Raw genomic sequence first — 16,138 nt, 5'->3', positions numbered from 1 at the left:
CTTCTTGGGTGGAAAGAGGGGACAGTAATTTGGAAAAGAGTGATCTCCCATGGGGCAGGAAAGTGTTGTTGTTGTCTCTCTTGGTAGGGGTGATGAAAGTTATACATTCTGAGCACATTGGCAGTTACGGTAATCCATTTGGAGGGATGCTGATCTTCAAGGAAGAAGGCTTGGAGGGCTTCAGTGCAGGGGTTAGGGTGGGTTAGCCTAAGCATCTTGATACCAATTAAAGCATTAATTTCAGTGATACGATCACTTACACATGAAATATTCAGTTCCTTCCTCATGTTTAGTAATTTAGTTGTACAGGGGCATCCGAGGATAATCCTCATGGCTTCGTTTTGCATCTTTTCCAACCTTCCAAGCATTCTCTCAGGCACTAGAGCAAGCATGGGTGCAGCATAATCAATCAGAGACCTAATATATGAGAGATACATCATTTTGACAATTCTCACAATTGCACCATAGCTTGGATGGTAGCCTGCCACAGCACGGAGCCTCTCTATACATTGGCGACCCAGTCTGGCTACAACATTGCGGTACAGTAAGGAACTTCAAGACCAAGGAATTTGTATCTGGTTACATAGTCGAGCAGAGAACCATCATGCAACTGCATTTTGCGAACGGCCCCACCCCGTCTGGGTGGGCGTCGGTTCAGGATCTTTGTTTTCTCTACTGAGGTGACCAAGCCTAGTTCATAGGACAATAGTTTTGTTATATATACTCGTTATTCGTTGACATGCGTTCGCTACTTAAACTACCATGTACTGTACTTATGTAAAATCTCCCATGTCTCTTCACTCATCTCACCGAACTCTACAGGCTCTGTGATATATTGTTTAATTAATTGAGATTCACAAATAAAGCTTATAATTGTATATGTTATCAAAAAGGCAGAGCTTACTTTAGTTCATTTATTATGCACCCCATACCCATCCTATGGGCGATAGTGGAGTGTTACAGAGGCACATAATGGGCTCAGGGACTGAGCTCCACAATTCATATAGCCAAGCAAGTTATAATCTTGATAAGCTAGTTACAAAAATCAATGCACATTGTCACATGAACAATGGGCTCGAGACCGACCACAAACACAGTTTATAATTTAAGCAACTGACATATATGGAGGGCTAGTGTCACAATTGATATGTTTATCCTACACATAACCCCCTCTCCCCCATCCAATAGGCAGCGGTGGATAGGTTACAATCAAGTCGTTTTTTGCGTTTTATTCAGAGATTAGATCTTATTGGGTGAGGAAAGATATTCGTATTTTAAAGAAGGCTTCTTGGCTGATGCTCTCCATTGATGGAAAATATACAACCTTTTGAAAATCAATGTTAGTTTGATCTAGATATTGTAATTAACGAAAGTATTTATGTCATCAGAAAGGTACAAATATAGGCTACATTTAAAATCCTTTGTCATAAATATAACTGAAGTGAAAACGAAGATATATGCGTTTTGATAGTAACTTGATGGCTAGCTCTGAGAGTGTGAAGCCCTGCACACCAGCCAATAAATTGTATAATTAGTTTCCATATATTTTAATTAATCTTAAAAATCTATATGTCAGAAGAAAGGAAGATGCAGCCGTTAATGTGAAAACATTTAAAAATATATATCTCTTAAGTTAAATAAATAATACCACCTTATCGCCGGTGTCCGGGCACATGAAAACTACCTAGGTATCAGTATCCAGCCAGGCGGGGATCACAGGCTGCACAATACTGATAAATTATATAATGCACTACTTGTGGTCGATCTCGAACCAATTTATGATGTGACGACTTATAGTGAATTTTGTAACTAGCTCATTAAGATTGTAACTTGCTTAGCTAAATGAATTGTGGGGTTCGGTCCATTCATTTTTTCTTTATTATGCACCCCATAATACCCATCCTGTGGGCGGTGGTGTAAAGGATTACAGAGGCACATAATCGGTTCAGGAACTGAACCCTCTAGTTCGTTTAGCTAAGCAAATAACAATCTTTTGACGCTAGTTACAAAATTATTAATGTACACATACTTATGCATACATGTACATATACATACGTATACATATATACATACACATGCATATTTAATCACCCACACAAATACACACATCAGTAATCTTTTGTGTCACAAGTAATTCAACAAGAGGCTCACAATAGTCACTATACAAGGCACTTTACATCTATGAGGAGTCGCACAGTTACTAGTCTAATTGCTCCACACCCACCCAACTGGGCGGCAGCTTTACAGTCATGTGCTCCACACCCACCCAACTGGGCGGCAGCTTTACAGTCATGTGCTCCACACCCACCCAACTGGGCGGCAGCTTTACAGTCATGTGCATGCATTACCTACAGTAAGCAAATTTTGGATACTTCGCTAAGATTTCGGGCAGCACATCATTATGAATGAAGTACTTATACACATTTCATGGACACTATTGATGTTGTTATCTTTAAATTCCGCGATATTTTCACATTCCATTATATAATGACGCAAAGTATGCAAATAGTTCTGCTGACAGAGTTTACATTTAGTCAAATCTACCTGATTCCTCCATCAGGAGCCGGGCTCCCTCAGTCGTCTGTCAGAACTCAGAGGGGACGGACGTCGCTCCGTGTGCCTCCCTCTTCATTCTCCTATTTCAGGCTTTCTGCCTTATTAAAACATGTCTAACTTATAAATAAACATTGCTACTGTCGCTGGGCACACGACCAACTACAAGCAATCACTATGAACTGGCGTATATCGTGCTTACCACAGATTAACTGGTCGAGGGCGCTTCTCCCTCTGACGGCGTCTGGTCACGGCGCTTCCACGGCCCACAATAATGTCCCTGGCCGGCTTGATACTCTCTTCTTCGACCAGGACTTGAGACCACAACGTTCCCAGCTCAGTTCCACAGCTGGCACGTCTACACACTTCTCTTCTCTTCGAGATATATCACTAGTGGTTCCCTTCTGACGGGAGCTCAACGGAGCGCAGCTTTCCCCTGCGATGTCTGGCACTCAAGTGAGGTCAAAGCCCTTCCAGAAGCGAGCCTCACGCCTCCAGCAAAATGTCCACATCTCCTAGCCAGTCATTTATTTGTTTTCTTCCTCATCGCCCATAATCTTAAACTGCTCATTGAATCCACCATACTAATTTTCATATGGGTTATCACCTCAATATATGCTAGACTTTCTGATCAGGTCAGGCTTGCTGAATAACTCTCAAGGAGGGAGACTCGTTTCTCCTGTAGGCTGAGATCATAACAACGGTACAGTTGTGTTTAATTATGTTTTGCGATTCCTTTGGAAAAGGTATTTGTGCACCAAGTACTACTAGGTCATTATGAGATATGCTGAATGTTGTCAATATACCATCTGAATACGCTTCACTTTGCGTTAATCATTGGACGTCCTAATGATTAAGGGCCCCAAAAGGACTTAATCAGACCTCAGTGGATATTTTTACTCTCCCCCTCTCCCTCTCTCTCTCAGAGCATCCCCTTATTTGTTGTATGTGGGTGCTGAAGTTCAGTCTCTTGTCTATGTATAGGTGAAGGAACTTTCCATTATTGTTATTGCTAATATTTACTTGTAATACTGGGTATACATCCGGTGTTCTTAAACTCGACCGCGGCGAGGGTAAGCCGCGGTCGTATGGTCTGAAACCCACAAATATTTACAATGGGGGGGGGGGGGGATAACATTTCCTCTTCAAGCACGCGCGCACAAATGAACTATGTTACTTAACTGGAAGCACTCGTTCAACATAATTTACACGATTTTTCAGGATAATTATACTTCTTACAAGCATATATACAGTATAGTACCTAGGAGGTTCTCTTCAATGATATCTAAGATAATTAAAAGAACCCAAGCAAACTACTGTGGAAATGTGCAGGACAAACATATCAATTGTGACACTAGCTCTCCACATATGGCATTTGCTTAATTTAGAAACTGTACTTGTGGTCGATCTCGAACCCATGTTGTTGATGTGACGATGTGTTATGAATTTTGTGGCTAGCTACTCAAGATTGTAACTTGCTTAGATAAATAAATTGTGTGTTCAGTCCCTGAACCCATTATGTGATAAATTTACTAAACTAAAAACTATAGTCTGGCGACGAAACCTGAACTGCATAATGTAAATAGGGATTAACCAGAAAAAGATATAGGTGAAGAATAACACCAGGTAACTGCATTAATTACAATATCTAGATCAAACTAACATTGATTTTCAAAAGGTTGTATATTTTCCATCAATGGAGAGCATCAGCCAAGAAGCCTTCTTTAAAATATGAATATCTTTCCTTACCCAATAAGATCTAATCTCTGAATAAAACGCAAAAAAAGACTTGATTGTAACCTATCCAACGCTGCCTATTGGATGGGGGAGAGGGGGTTATGTGTAGGATAAACAGATCAATTGGGACACTAGCCCTCCATATATGTCAGTTGCTTAAATTATAAACTGTACTTGTGGTCGGTCTCGAGCCCATTGTTGATGTGACAATGTGCATTGACTTTTGTAACTAGCTTATCAAGATTATAACTTCCTTGGCTATATGAATTGTGGGGCTCAGTCCCTGAGCCCATTATGTGCCTCTGTAACACTCCACTATCGCCCATAGGATGTGTTTGGGGTGCATAATAAATGAACTAAACTAAGCTCTGCCTTTTTGATAACAGATACAATTATAAGCTTTATTTGTGAATCTCAATTAATTAAACAATATATCACAGAGCCTGTACGGTTCGGTGAGATGAGCAAAGAGACATGGGAGATTTTACATAAGTACAGTACATGGTAGTTTAAGTAGCGAACGCATGTCAACGAATAACGAGTATATATAACAAAACTATTGTCCTATGAAGTCGATTTAACTTCCAAACATATATTTTTTAATAAATGTTAAATGTTTTCTGGCTAGTTATGTTAGATTTTATTAAAAATACGTATTCTACTTGTTAACATTATAATTTAAATTTGTGATAATTTGTGCAGAGAAGTCCGACAACTGGATATGCCAACAAACACTTTCCAAACAACGATATATCTTGGATAAGTCGCTCCACAACATTGATGCTTTGACCGTCGACTTCCTTTGATGCTACTTATTTACTTATTTCATAATGAAATTAGATTAGTTTGGAGTAAATATATGTTTTCTCATGTTCTGCATTCAGCACCCACATTATAGTAAATATACCATATTACTTCATTACTTAAATAATGCTAGGAGGGTTTGAGTAGCTTTGGGTCTTTAGTGGACAGAATCTCCAATAGATGGGGCGAGAGTCGCCTCATCTCTCTCGCCCGAGCAAGAGTCGAAACTTAATTTAAAATTGATATATCTTTGTTCTCGAACATGATATATTTCATTTGGTGCAATCATAATAATGTTCATATCTCGGTCTTTCTGGAGGCATATAAGATTTTGGGCTTTATTAGCGTATCTTTGTTAATTATACAATATATCGGCAAGTGCGTAGGCGTCTGCACTCCATGCCCGACAAGCTACTGAGCGCTACTATAAAAACACATGTATCTTCACTTGAGCTATAAATATGTCTATTGTAATGTATTTAAAATGAAGCTCTTATTTCTATCTTGCTTAAGACATACAAAACATTTGTGTTTATTAACGAATTTACGTGAAATAAACATTGATCTGAGAGAGAGTTGCTCTGTCGTTCAGTCTGTACGGGGTGGGAGCTCCGTAATTTTTAAAATACATGTATCTTCATTAGAACATTAAATATGTCTATGGTAAAGTGTTTAAAGTGAAGCTTATATGTCTGCCTTTCTTGAGACATATAAAACATATATGTTTATTAACGAATTCACGTGAACTAACATTGTTCTGAGAGAGAGTTGCTCGGTCGATCAATCTGTCCGGGGTTAAAGCTCGGCTATTATAAAAGTACACGTATCTTCGCTTTAAATTTAAATATGCCCATGGTAAGGTATTTAGAATGAAGCTTATATTTCTATCTTCCTTGTGACATATAAAACTCTTACGTTTATTAAGAAATCTGTGTGAAATAGGCATGGTTCTGAGATGAATGCTGCGGTTTTCGAGCTCGACGCGCGGCAATGGACGCCATACACATCCAGAAGGTGTTATTGGACCCAATACCCATTTTATTTGTGGTTGGAGCCCCATACCCATTCTATGGGTGGTTGGAGCCCCATACCCATCCTGTGGGTTGTAGTGGACGCCATACTCATCCTGTGGGTGGTATTGGACCCAATACCCTTCCTTTGGGTGGATGTGATCCCCATTTTCATCCTGTGGGTAGATGTGACCCTCATACCTATCCTGTGGGTGGTATTGGACCCCTTTCCAACCTAACAGGCGGTAGGTGACAATATACCCATCCTAGCTATAGTTGGTATAGTAGACACAATACCGTCCTGTTTGTAGTAGTTTACCCCATAGACATTCATATGTAACATCGTTTTCTGTTAGCGTTCCTACAAAACATCCTTTAAATATTTGTAAAGCACAAACTATGGTATATAATATTGATTGGTGAAGCACTGTTATTCTATGTAATAATTTATAGTGCTTATTATAATTTACTAAGAACAACTAATATTTCTCAAAACAAAACTACGAGCCTTCAATAGGAAGTAGCTGATCTGTAATATTCTAAGAGCATGGACAATAGTAGGTAAATTTCACAACCCATGTGGGACCTGAAAACTACAATTTTCATTATAATTGAACCAAACACGAATATTCTGCTATCTATGTTGATGGACGGGTACTGTGAGACGTAAATTGGTACGTGAGGAAGAGTTTGGGCCTTGGTAAAAAAAGTAACTGGGAATATATCACATATTTACTAATTCATATTCAACATATTGACTTTAAGCATTAAGTCATATATGTGCTGTCTTGTGTGAGAACGGGTTGGGATAGTAGTAGTGGACCCCCATAAGCATCCTATGAGTGTTTGACCCAATACCCATCATCTGGGCGGTAGTGGACCTCATACCCATCCTGTAGGCGATAGTGGATCCCGTACTCATTTTGTGGGCGGTAGTGACGCATATACCCATCCTGTGGATGGATGTGTCCCCCATACCTACCCTGTGGGCGGTTGTGGACCCCATACCTATCCTGTGAGCGGTACTGGACCCCTATACCCATCCTGTGGATGATAGTGGTACCCAAACCCATCCTGTCGGCGGTAGTGGACCTTCCTGTTGATGATAGTGGTCCCCAAACCCATCCTTTTGGGCGGTACTGAACCCCATACCTATCCTGTGGGCGGTACTTGACCTCATAAGCATATTGTGGGCGGTAATGAACCCATGCCCATCCCGTGGGCGGTACTGGATCCTATACTCATCTTGTTTGCGGCAGTGGAGACCATACCCATCCTGTGGGTGGTAGTGGACCTAATACCCATCCAATGGGTGGTAGTGGACCCAATACCCACCCTGAGGACGGTAGTGGACCCCATATGGGTCCTATGGGTGGTAGTTAACCCGATACCCATCCTGTGGGCGGTAGTAGACGATATACTCATCCTGTCGGCGATAGTTAGGCATATACCCATTCCGTGGACGGTACTGGACCCTACCCAGCAAACACAGAACGTTTGTGGACGTTTTTAAATGGTCCCACAAAGGTAATACTGTAACTTTTGACATAAATACGTATATCTGACGTTCTTAAAACCAAAGGATATAACTAAAAACATATATTCTTGAGACACAATTTTTTAAGATTTATGTAAAAATTTAAAAATAATAGTAAATGCTATGGAATTATAATGTTTTCATGCTTTATATTTAAGAATAAATAATTTTCAGTCGACATTTAGTTTTTTTTGTTTACTTTCTGTAAAGCTATCCAATTTACGTTCTTATAACATAAATATAACATTTATATGACGTCAGTATAACGTTATTTACACGACATCATTACGTTATTATGATGTTATATTAACGTATAATTCCTGTGTGAAAACCAGAATATATATTGAACTTTATGTTTTAAACCTTGTAAAGTTATCATAAAACTTGGAATAAGACGGTAAGCATGCTTTACTTATGAAAATATACAAACAAATCAACAAAAACATTTTAACATAAAAAACATGAACATAACATAAATTAACAGCATGCATGGGAGTTAATTGGAACTCTGTAATATTGCATACATGAACCTTAAGGTACAAACCCAGTGTATTTACCCATGCAGTTCTTTCCTAAATCTAAATTTTTCCAATTTTTACACTTTGTTTCGAGTTCTGTCTTGTGTTGCTACTTTTAATACCCCATTAATGTCCCCTTTGTTATGTCCATTCATCCCATTGTGCACCTCTACCATATGTCACTCCTAATTCTTTGCTTTTCTAGAGAATGTAATATAAGCTTTGACAATCTTTCTTCATATGACAGGTTAACAGGTAGAACAAAGATTACCATTTATATATGGATAACTATTATAAGTCGGTTTGAATGAGTGAATTGCTGCTTGAAGATAGGTATATACACGTGTGGTACTATCAGATTGCATCGTGGTGAGCCTAAAACCCTTCAGATCCAAGCAAAGGGTAAAATGCCAGCAGATACAATTGCGAACACATTGATACCAAAATGAAAGACATATGACGAGAATTGAGGTAACCAAAGTGAAAAGTGTGTTCACATTACATTGCACTAGAGTGCTCCCAGGTTACTTTCTCTCACTTTCTCTGTTTTGTGTGGATGGTCCGCCGTGCTTTCATCACGTCAGCGGGTGGAGCACGCTGCTGTTTTTGACATTTCATGCATAAATTCTGGTTGGAAATTCTATTGCGAACACATTGATACCAAAATGAAAGACCTAGGATGACAATTGAGGTGACCAGAATGAAAAGAATGTATACATTTTATCGCTCTTTTGCGCTCCCTGGTAACACGCTCTCGCTTTCTCTGTTAGTTGCGGATGGTATGCCGGGCTTTTGGAGTTTATATGCCTTTAGTCTTGTAGAGAATTCTATTGCGAACACATTGATGCTAAATTGAAAAACCTAGGATGAGAATTGAGGTAACAAAGTTGAAAAGGGTATACACTTTTCAGTATTATCACGCTCAGCTTTCTTTTTCTGGTACCCTTGGCCTACATTCATCTTGTCGGCGGGTGGAGCTCGCTGCTGTCTTTGACATTATATGCACATAGTTCTGTTGGGAATTCTATTGCGAACGCATTGATACCAAAATGAAAGACATAGGACGAGAATTAAGGTGACAAAGTTGAAAAGAGTATACACTTTTCAGTATTTCCGCACACTACCAGGGAATGTCCAAAAAAAAATGGAGAGAGTGGAGGGGTAACTTGCCCAAAACGCGAAAGTGTTTGGGGAGATTAATTTTCGTTCAATACTATTATGCAAGAGGAGCCACACATCTATGGTTCATCCAATAAAATCAGCAGACTTCTAGATGTTACTACTGCTCGGCTTAGACTCGGTTACAAGTATTTCTGGGAATTCTCATTATCTGCCGATGTAGACCTGACCAAATGTTAACTGTCAACAAAATTATTCGCACACCCTCCGTCACTATGTGATAGTGAATTCAGAGACAATTTTATAACCAATGTACCAACGATGTGTCAATATTTCATTCAAAATTATCTGGTACCAGAAATTTTAGCCAAATATCCCCAGTTTGCTAACTGTAAGTAGTAACAAAGTGATTGTAACCTATCCACCGCTGCCCACTGGATGGGGGACGGTGTGCAGGACAAACATATCAATTGTGACACTAGCTCTCCACATATGTCAGTTGCTTAATTTAGAAACTGTACTTGTGATCGATCTCGAACCCATTGTTGATGTGACGACTTATACTGAATTTTGTAACTAGGTCATCAAGATTGTAACTTGCTTAGGTAAATGAATTGTGGGGTTCAGTCCCTGAGCCCATTATGTGCCTCTGTAACCCTTTCCACTACCACCCACAAGATGGGTATGGGGTGCATAATAAATGAACTAAACTAACTTTAAGGCATCCGGAAAGAATTAAAGCTTGGAGGGCTTGAAAAATTGCAGAACGAAGCCGTGAGGATAATCCTTGGGTGCCCTCGTATCACAAAGATACTTAATATGAGAAAGGAACTTAATATTCCGAGCGTTGTTTATCGTGTTACTGAAAATAACTGTCAAATTGGTATAAAAATGCTTAGGCTAGCTCATCCTAACCCTTGCACAGAAGCCCTCCAGAATTTCTTTATTGAATGTTGAAAACAACCCTCAAGTTGACTATTTCTGTAACAGCATGCACTCCTGTATGCTTATCCCCACAATCACCAAGCCCACCCGAGTCACTCAAACATCTGCCACTACCCTGGATCACCTTTGGACTAATATAACAGCTCCCCTTACATCTGGGGTAATTTATGACAGAACAACTGACCACTATCCTACTTTCCTCATAGCAAACATTGACACATCACCACCAGAAACCAAAAAACTTTCATTCAGGCTACATAGTGAATCAGCTTTAGGCAATCTCTCTAATGCACTTCACAATATTAACTGGGAATCTGAATTTAATAATTCACAGGATATAAACTCATCAACTAACCTCTTTCTCTACAAAACTCTAAGCCTCTACAACACTCACTGTCCCCTCCTTACCAAACAAGTAACTGATAAAAGAAAAAATAACCCGTGGCTCACAAGTGGCATAATTAAATCAATCAACAAAAAACATGAATACGAAAAGAAATTTAGGATTGGCCTAATTCCAATGGAAGTAGTTAAAAGGTACTCGTCAGTGCTTACCAGTATCATAAGAAAAGCTAAACTTTCATACTATGAGACTAGATTCAAAGAAGCAAAAGGCAACATGAAAAGCACATGGAATACCATCTCTAACATCCTGGGAACTAAACAACACTCCCACAACCAGATAACACTCTCTAAGGATGGCCTTACACTGTCATCTGACTTAGAAATGGCGAATGAATTTAATAGCTTCTTTTCATCGATTGGTGCTAACCTTGCAAGTAAAATCCCACAGAGTCAGACACATATCAACACATATCTCTCAGGCAGCTATCCAAACTCTCTTCTCCTCTCACCAGTCAGCCCGTCAGATGTTGTGTCCATCATACACTCACTAAAAACCAAAGCTGGGAACATCAGTGAAATCCCATCCATTGTATACAAGAGCGCCTCCCATATGCCCTTGCACCACCTATAGCTCTGCTGTTCAACAAATCCCTTGAGTGTCATACCTTCCCTGATATCCTTAAAAACGCAAGAGTAACGCCAGTTCATAAAGGAGGTAGTGGATTATGTTGCATCTCTGCTTGCCTTGATGACTGAAAGAAAGCTTAAAGGGCTTGAAAACTTGCAGAACGAAGCCTTGAAGATAATCCTTGGATGTCCCTAGTACCACAAAGATACTTAACATGAGGAAGGAACTTAATATTAACTTAATAATAGAATATGAGTGCATATTCTACTGCATTACTATTTGTAATGATCCTCATATTGTGCTTCAGTAATCCAATGTATAACCCTGAGATGTTTTCCTAATTGTACTTAGGATTCCTTGTTCATTATTGTGTATTGTTCTGATCTGCTTTTGTGTCGAAAATTCTTGCATCGTACCTGTAAACAATTTTTTGACAATTTTACTGTAATTATCCTACTTAAAATCATCTGTACTTGTAAAGTAAAGCTGTAATGTACCTGTTAAACACTTTTTATCAATTTTACATTTAATTATTTCTCTAAAACTCTGTTTAAGAATTTGCTCAAAGATTAGTTTAAGGACTTGCCCGAAACGCTATATGCAAGCTAGTGGTTTTACAAGATTATAATTCTAACTTAAGCTCTATGTTGTCTCTTAACCCCCAATGTACGTTCTTGTATATATATAAATAAATAAAATAAATAAATAACGAGGGATCGAGGCATTAATGCGCAGTACGTGCTTCCCTCACCTGTGACGTCACAGCGCCATCTGACGACAGCAAAAACACAGGCGGCCATTTTATGTTCCACCAAGATTAAAAAAAAAAAAAAAATTTGCCCCGAGGGGCGAGTTTATTGGGCAGCGCCCAATGTGTTCGCAATAGAATGTTCTACAAGAACATGTATAAAATAAGTGACACAGAGATTATTGATGTGTGTATTTGTGTGGGTGATTATAAATATGTATGTGTATGTATATATGTATACGTATATATATATATATGTACATGTATGTATGACAGTGTGTACATGTATATATATAACATTAATAATTTTGTAACTAGCGTCAAAAATTGTTATTTGCTTAGCTAAACAAACTAGAGAGTTCAGTTCCTGAACCCATTATGTGCCTCTGTAATCCTTTACACCACCGCCCACGGGATGGGTATGGGGTGCATAATAAAGAAAGAAATTGAAATAATAAGGGTATGAAATGTATCAACATAAAACATTAATGTTAGTGGCCATCAGGTAAAATCAGGTTATTATTTGTAAAGAATTTAAATGAGTTAAACTAAATACAAACTTAATATGTTTTGCTAACGCAAAAATATATTCCCGAGGTATTGTAATTGCAAATAAATATTTAATACAATTATTTGTATCATTTTTTTTATTTTAGATTTCCGTATTGCTTGATAATATATAATAGCGTTTAAATAATGCTAGCGCTGGACATTCTTTAGGCTCGTTGCATGTTGTGGTAGTCGCCGCCATTTTAAAACCGTGTCGAGAGGGACTGCTGTTGGCTTATCCACAAAATCCTGCTGCATCTTCAATAGTTAAGGTAACTGTTTTCTTTTATTTGCTCTTAGACATGTGTAGTATATATATAAGCTTGTGGTGGTAGGCTGGATGGTGTGTTGAGGGCCCTGGCTGGAGGTATGTTGATGGTGGTGTTGTGTTGATGGCCCTGGAGGCGTGTTGATGGCCCTGGAGGTGTGTTGGTGGCCCTGGAGGTGTGTTGGTGGCCCTGGAGGTGTGTTGGTGGCCCTGGCTGGAGGTGTATTGATGGTGGTGTTGTGTTGATGGCCCTGGAGGCGTGTTGATGGCCCTGGAGGTGTGTTGGTGGCCCTGGAGGTGTGTTGGTGGCCCTGGAGGTGTGTTGGTGGCCCTGGTTGGAGGTGTATTGATGGTGGTGTTGTGTTGATGGCCCTGGAGGCGTGTTGATGGCCCTGGAGGTGTGTTGGTGGCCCTGGAGGTGTGTTGGTGGCCCTGGAGGTGTGTTGGTGGTCCTGGCTGGAGGTGTGTTGATGGTGGTGTTGTGTTGATGGCCCTGGAGGCGTGTTGATGGCCCTGGAGGTGTGTTGGTGGCCCTGGAGGTGTGTTGGTGGCCCTGGAGGTGTGTTGGTGGCCCTGGCTGGAGGTGTGTTGATGGTGGTGTTGTGTTGATGGCCCTGGAGGCGTGTTGATGGCCCTGGAGGTGTGTTGGTGGTCCTGGCTGGAGGTGTGTTGATGGTGGTGTTGTGTTGATGGCCCTGGAGGCGTGTTGATGGCCCTGGAGGTGTGTTGATGGCCCTGGAGGTGTGTTGGTGGCCCTGGCTGGAGGTGTGTTGATGGTGGTGTTGTGTTGATGGCCCTGGAGGCGTGTTGATGGCCCTGGAGGTGTGTTGATGGCCCTGGAGGTGTGTTGGTGGCCCTGGAGATGTGTTGGTGGCCCTGGAGGTGTGTTGGTGGCCCTGGCTGGAGGTGTGTTGATGGTGGTGTTGTGTTGATGGCCCTGGAGGCGTATTGATGGCCTTGGAGGTGTGTTGGTGGCCCTGGAGGTGTGTTGGTGGCCCTGGAGGTGTGTTGGTGGCTCTGGCTGGAGGTGTGTTGATGGTGGTGTTGTGTTGATGGCCCTGGAGGCGTGTTGATGGCCCTGGAGGTGTGTTGGTGGCCCTGGAGGTGTGTTGGTGGTCCTGGCTGGAGGTGTGTTGATGGTGTTGTTGTGTTGATGGCCCTGGAGGCGTGTTGATGGCCCTGGAGGTGTGTTGGTGGCCCTGGAGGTGTGTTGGTGGCCCTGGAGGTGTGTTGGTGGCCCTGGCTGGAGGTGTGTTGATGGTGGTGTTGTGTTGATGGCCCTGGAGGCGTGTTGATGGCCCTGGAGGTGTGTTGGTGGCCCTGGAGGTGTGTTGGTTGCCCTGGAGGTGTGTTGGTGGCCCTGGAGGTGTGTTGGTGGCCCTGGCTGGAGGTGTGTTGATGGCCCTGGAGGCGTGTTGATGGCCCTGGAGGTGTGTTGGTGGCCCTGGAGGTGTGTTGGTGGCCCTAGCTGGAGGTGTGTTGATGGCCCTATATATATATATATATATATATATATATATATATATATATATATATATATATATATATATATATATATATATATATATATATATATATATATATATATATATATATATGAATATCAGAGGTCCCAGGACATTGGACCCAGGACAATTATTGTGCATGTGTAGTATGTATATTTATGTAGTATATTTGGCATATTTTTTGGCATTTAGTTAATGCCAGTTAGTGGCATGTCTCTGCACCGTTTCCAGTTTGTTGATATGCTTTCTAAGATATGGGCACACCATACAACTGCTGCATACTCCAACTTTGGTCTAACAAAAATTGTGAACAATTTGTGTAAAATAGTTTAAATCCATTTATGGGACATTCAGCAAATAGTTCTCTATTTTTTACATTCATCAATGTTTCGGTACGTGCAATAGTATGTATTGTTTCATTGCAGATAACAGCATTTAAATTTTGTTTGTTTCTTAGACTTAGACTCGTACTACCAAGTTGCTGTTGGCAATTGGATAATTTTTTTATGAAGTCATTTGTTATTTTTTCCCCTATAGTAATTTATGCTTTTGATCTCAATTAGTTTTATATCCTAGCTTTTTAATTTTTTCCCCTTATATATTGCCATCTTATCTGTCTGCTTTACATGGCTTAAGCAGAGTCATGTCTGCTTAAGCCTTTGTTATTTTACTAATTTACCTGTTTTAATTATTATTTGTTTTCAAAGTTTAGTTTACCCCATTTTATTTGCTTTTTGCAGTACAGTACTTTACTAATAATCTTGTAATAGTAATTGGTAATGTAGCACTTGGCCTTTCTCCTTCAGAATGTATGCACACATTATAGAAAAAAGAAGAGAATACCACACAAGATGGCAGCGTATGTCACGGGCCAAAAAGCGACGCCTAAAAGAACAGGCGTCCCAGCGTGGCAAAAATGAAAATAGTGATGAGGTTGAGATTCAGTTGTTGAATCAGGATCCTTTGGCCAATGTTACAACAAACAGCATAGACGATGACCATGCTGCTTTGTCATCTAATTCAGAACCTAATATTGGTTGTGGAGCCAATGAAGATGCATCATCTCTGGAAAGTCAGAGAGAGAGAGATTGGACTTGGGACATGATTGATGAGCATGACCCAATATCATCAGAGTTAGAGAGCAGTGGTGATGAGGATGATAAATCATTATCAGATGTATTGTTAGTATGGGTTAATAAATATGGCATAACACACAATGCCATTGATAATTTATTAAAAAAATTGAGAAAACAGGGACATGCTGACTTGCCAAAAACAGCTCGTTCGTTACTGAATACAGTTAAACATATACCTACTGAGACTAAATCAGGCATGATGTATATCTACTTGGGGTTAGAGGAGGAAATGTTGAAAACTTTAAGGCTGTATCCTAAATCAACAATAAGAGATTTGGCAGAAATATCTTTAATTTGCAACATTGATGGTTTGCCAATATTTAGAAGTAAAAATGAAAGTTTATGGCCTGTTCTTTGTGCTATCAATAATGTCAAACCTATAAGAGTTTTCCCAGTAGTCCTCACATACGGAAGCTCTAAACCTAGTGATTTAGATTTTTTAAATGAATTCATTCAGGATTTGAAAAAAATTATGCACTATGGATTTAAAAATGATGACAAAACATTGCCAGTAAAACTAAAAGGAGTCATATGTGATGCCCCAGCAAAAGCAATGGTGAAGGCAATCAAACTCCACTCTGGCTACTTTGGGTGTGATAGATGTACCCAAGAGGGTGTTTGGAATGGAAGAATGACTTATCAACAAGTGAAAAATTTACAACTCAGAACAGATGAAGATTTTCGTAATCAATCTAATTCTCAACATCACCATGGTAGATCACCATTCTGTGACTTA

The 16,138-nt window shown here is 40.0% G+C and overlaps 1 protein-coding gene across 2 annotated transcripts in view; it reads right to left on the bottom strand.

Annotated features, from left to right (window-relative positions):
* Positions 1-16,138, bottom strand: part of LOC123762225 (uncharacterized) — a 184,073-nt gene that overhangs the window by 19,646 nt on the left and 148,289 nt on the right. The gene's annotated exons all lie outside the window — the stretch shown is intronic.

Source organism: Procambarus clarkii, chromosome 2 (assembly GCF_040958095.1).
Source record: "Procambarus clarkii isolate CNS0578487 chromosome 2, FALCON_Pclarkii_2.0, whole genome shotgun sequence".
In the NCBI taxonomy this organism is placed as follows: domain Eukaryota; kingdom Metazoa; phylum Arthropoda; class Malacostraca; order Decapoda; family Cambaridae; genus Procambarus; species Procambarus clarkii.
This window is presented reverse-complemented; position numbering and strand designations above follow the sequence as displayed.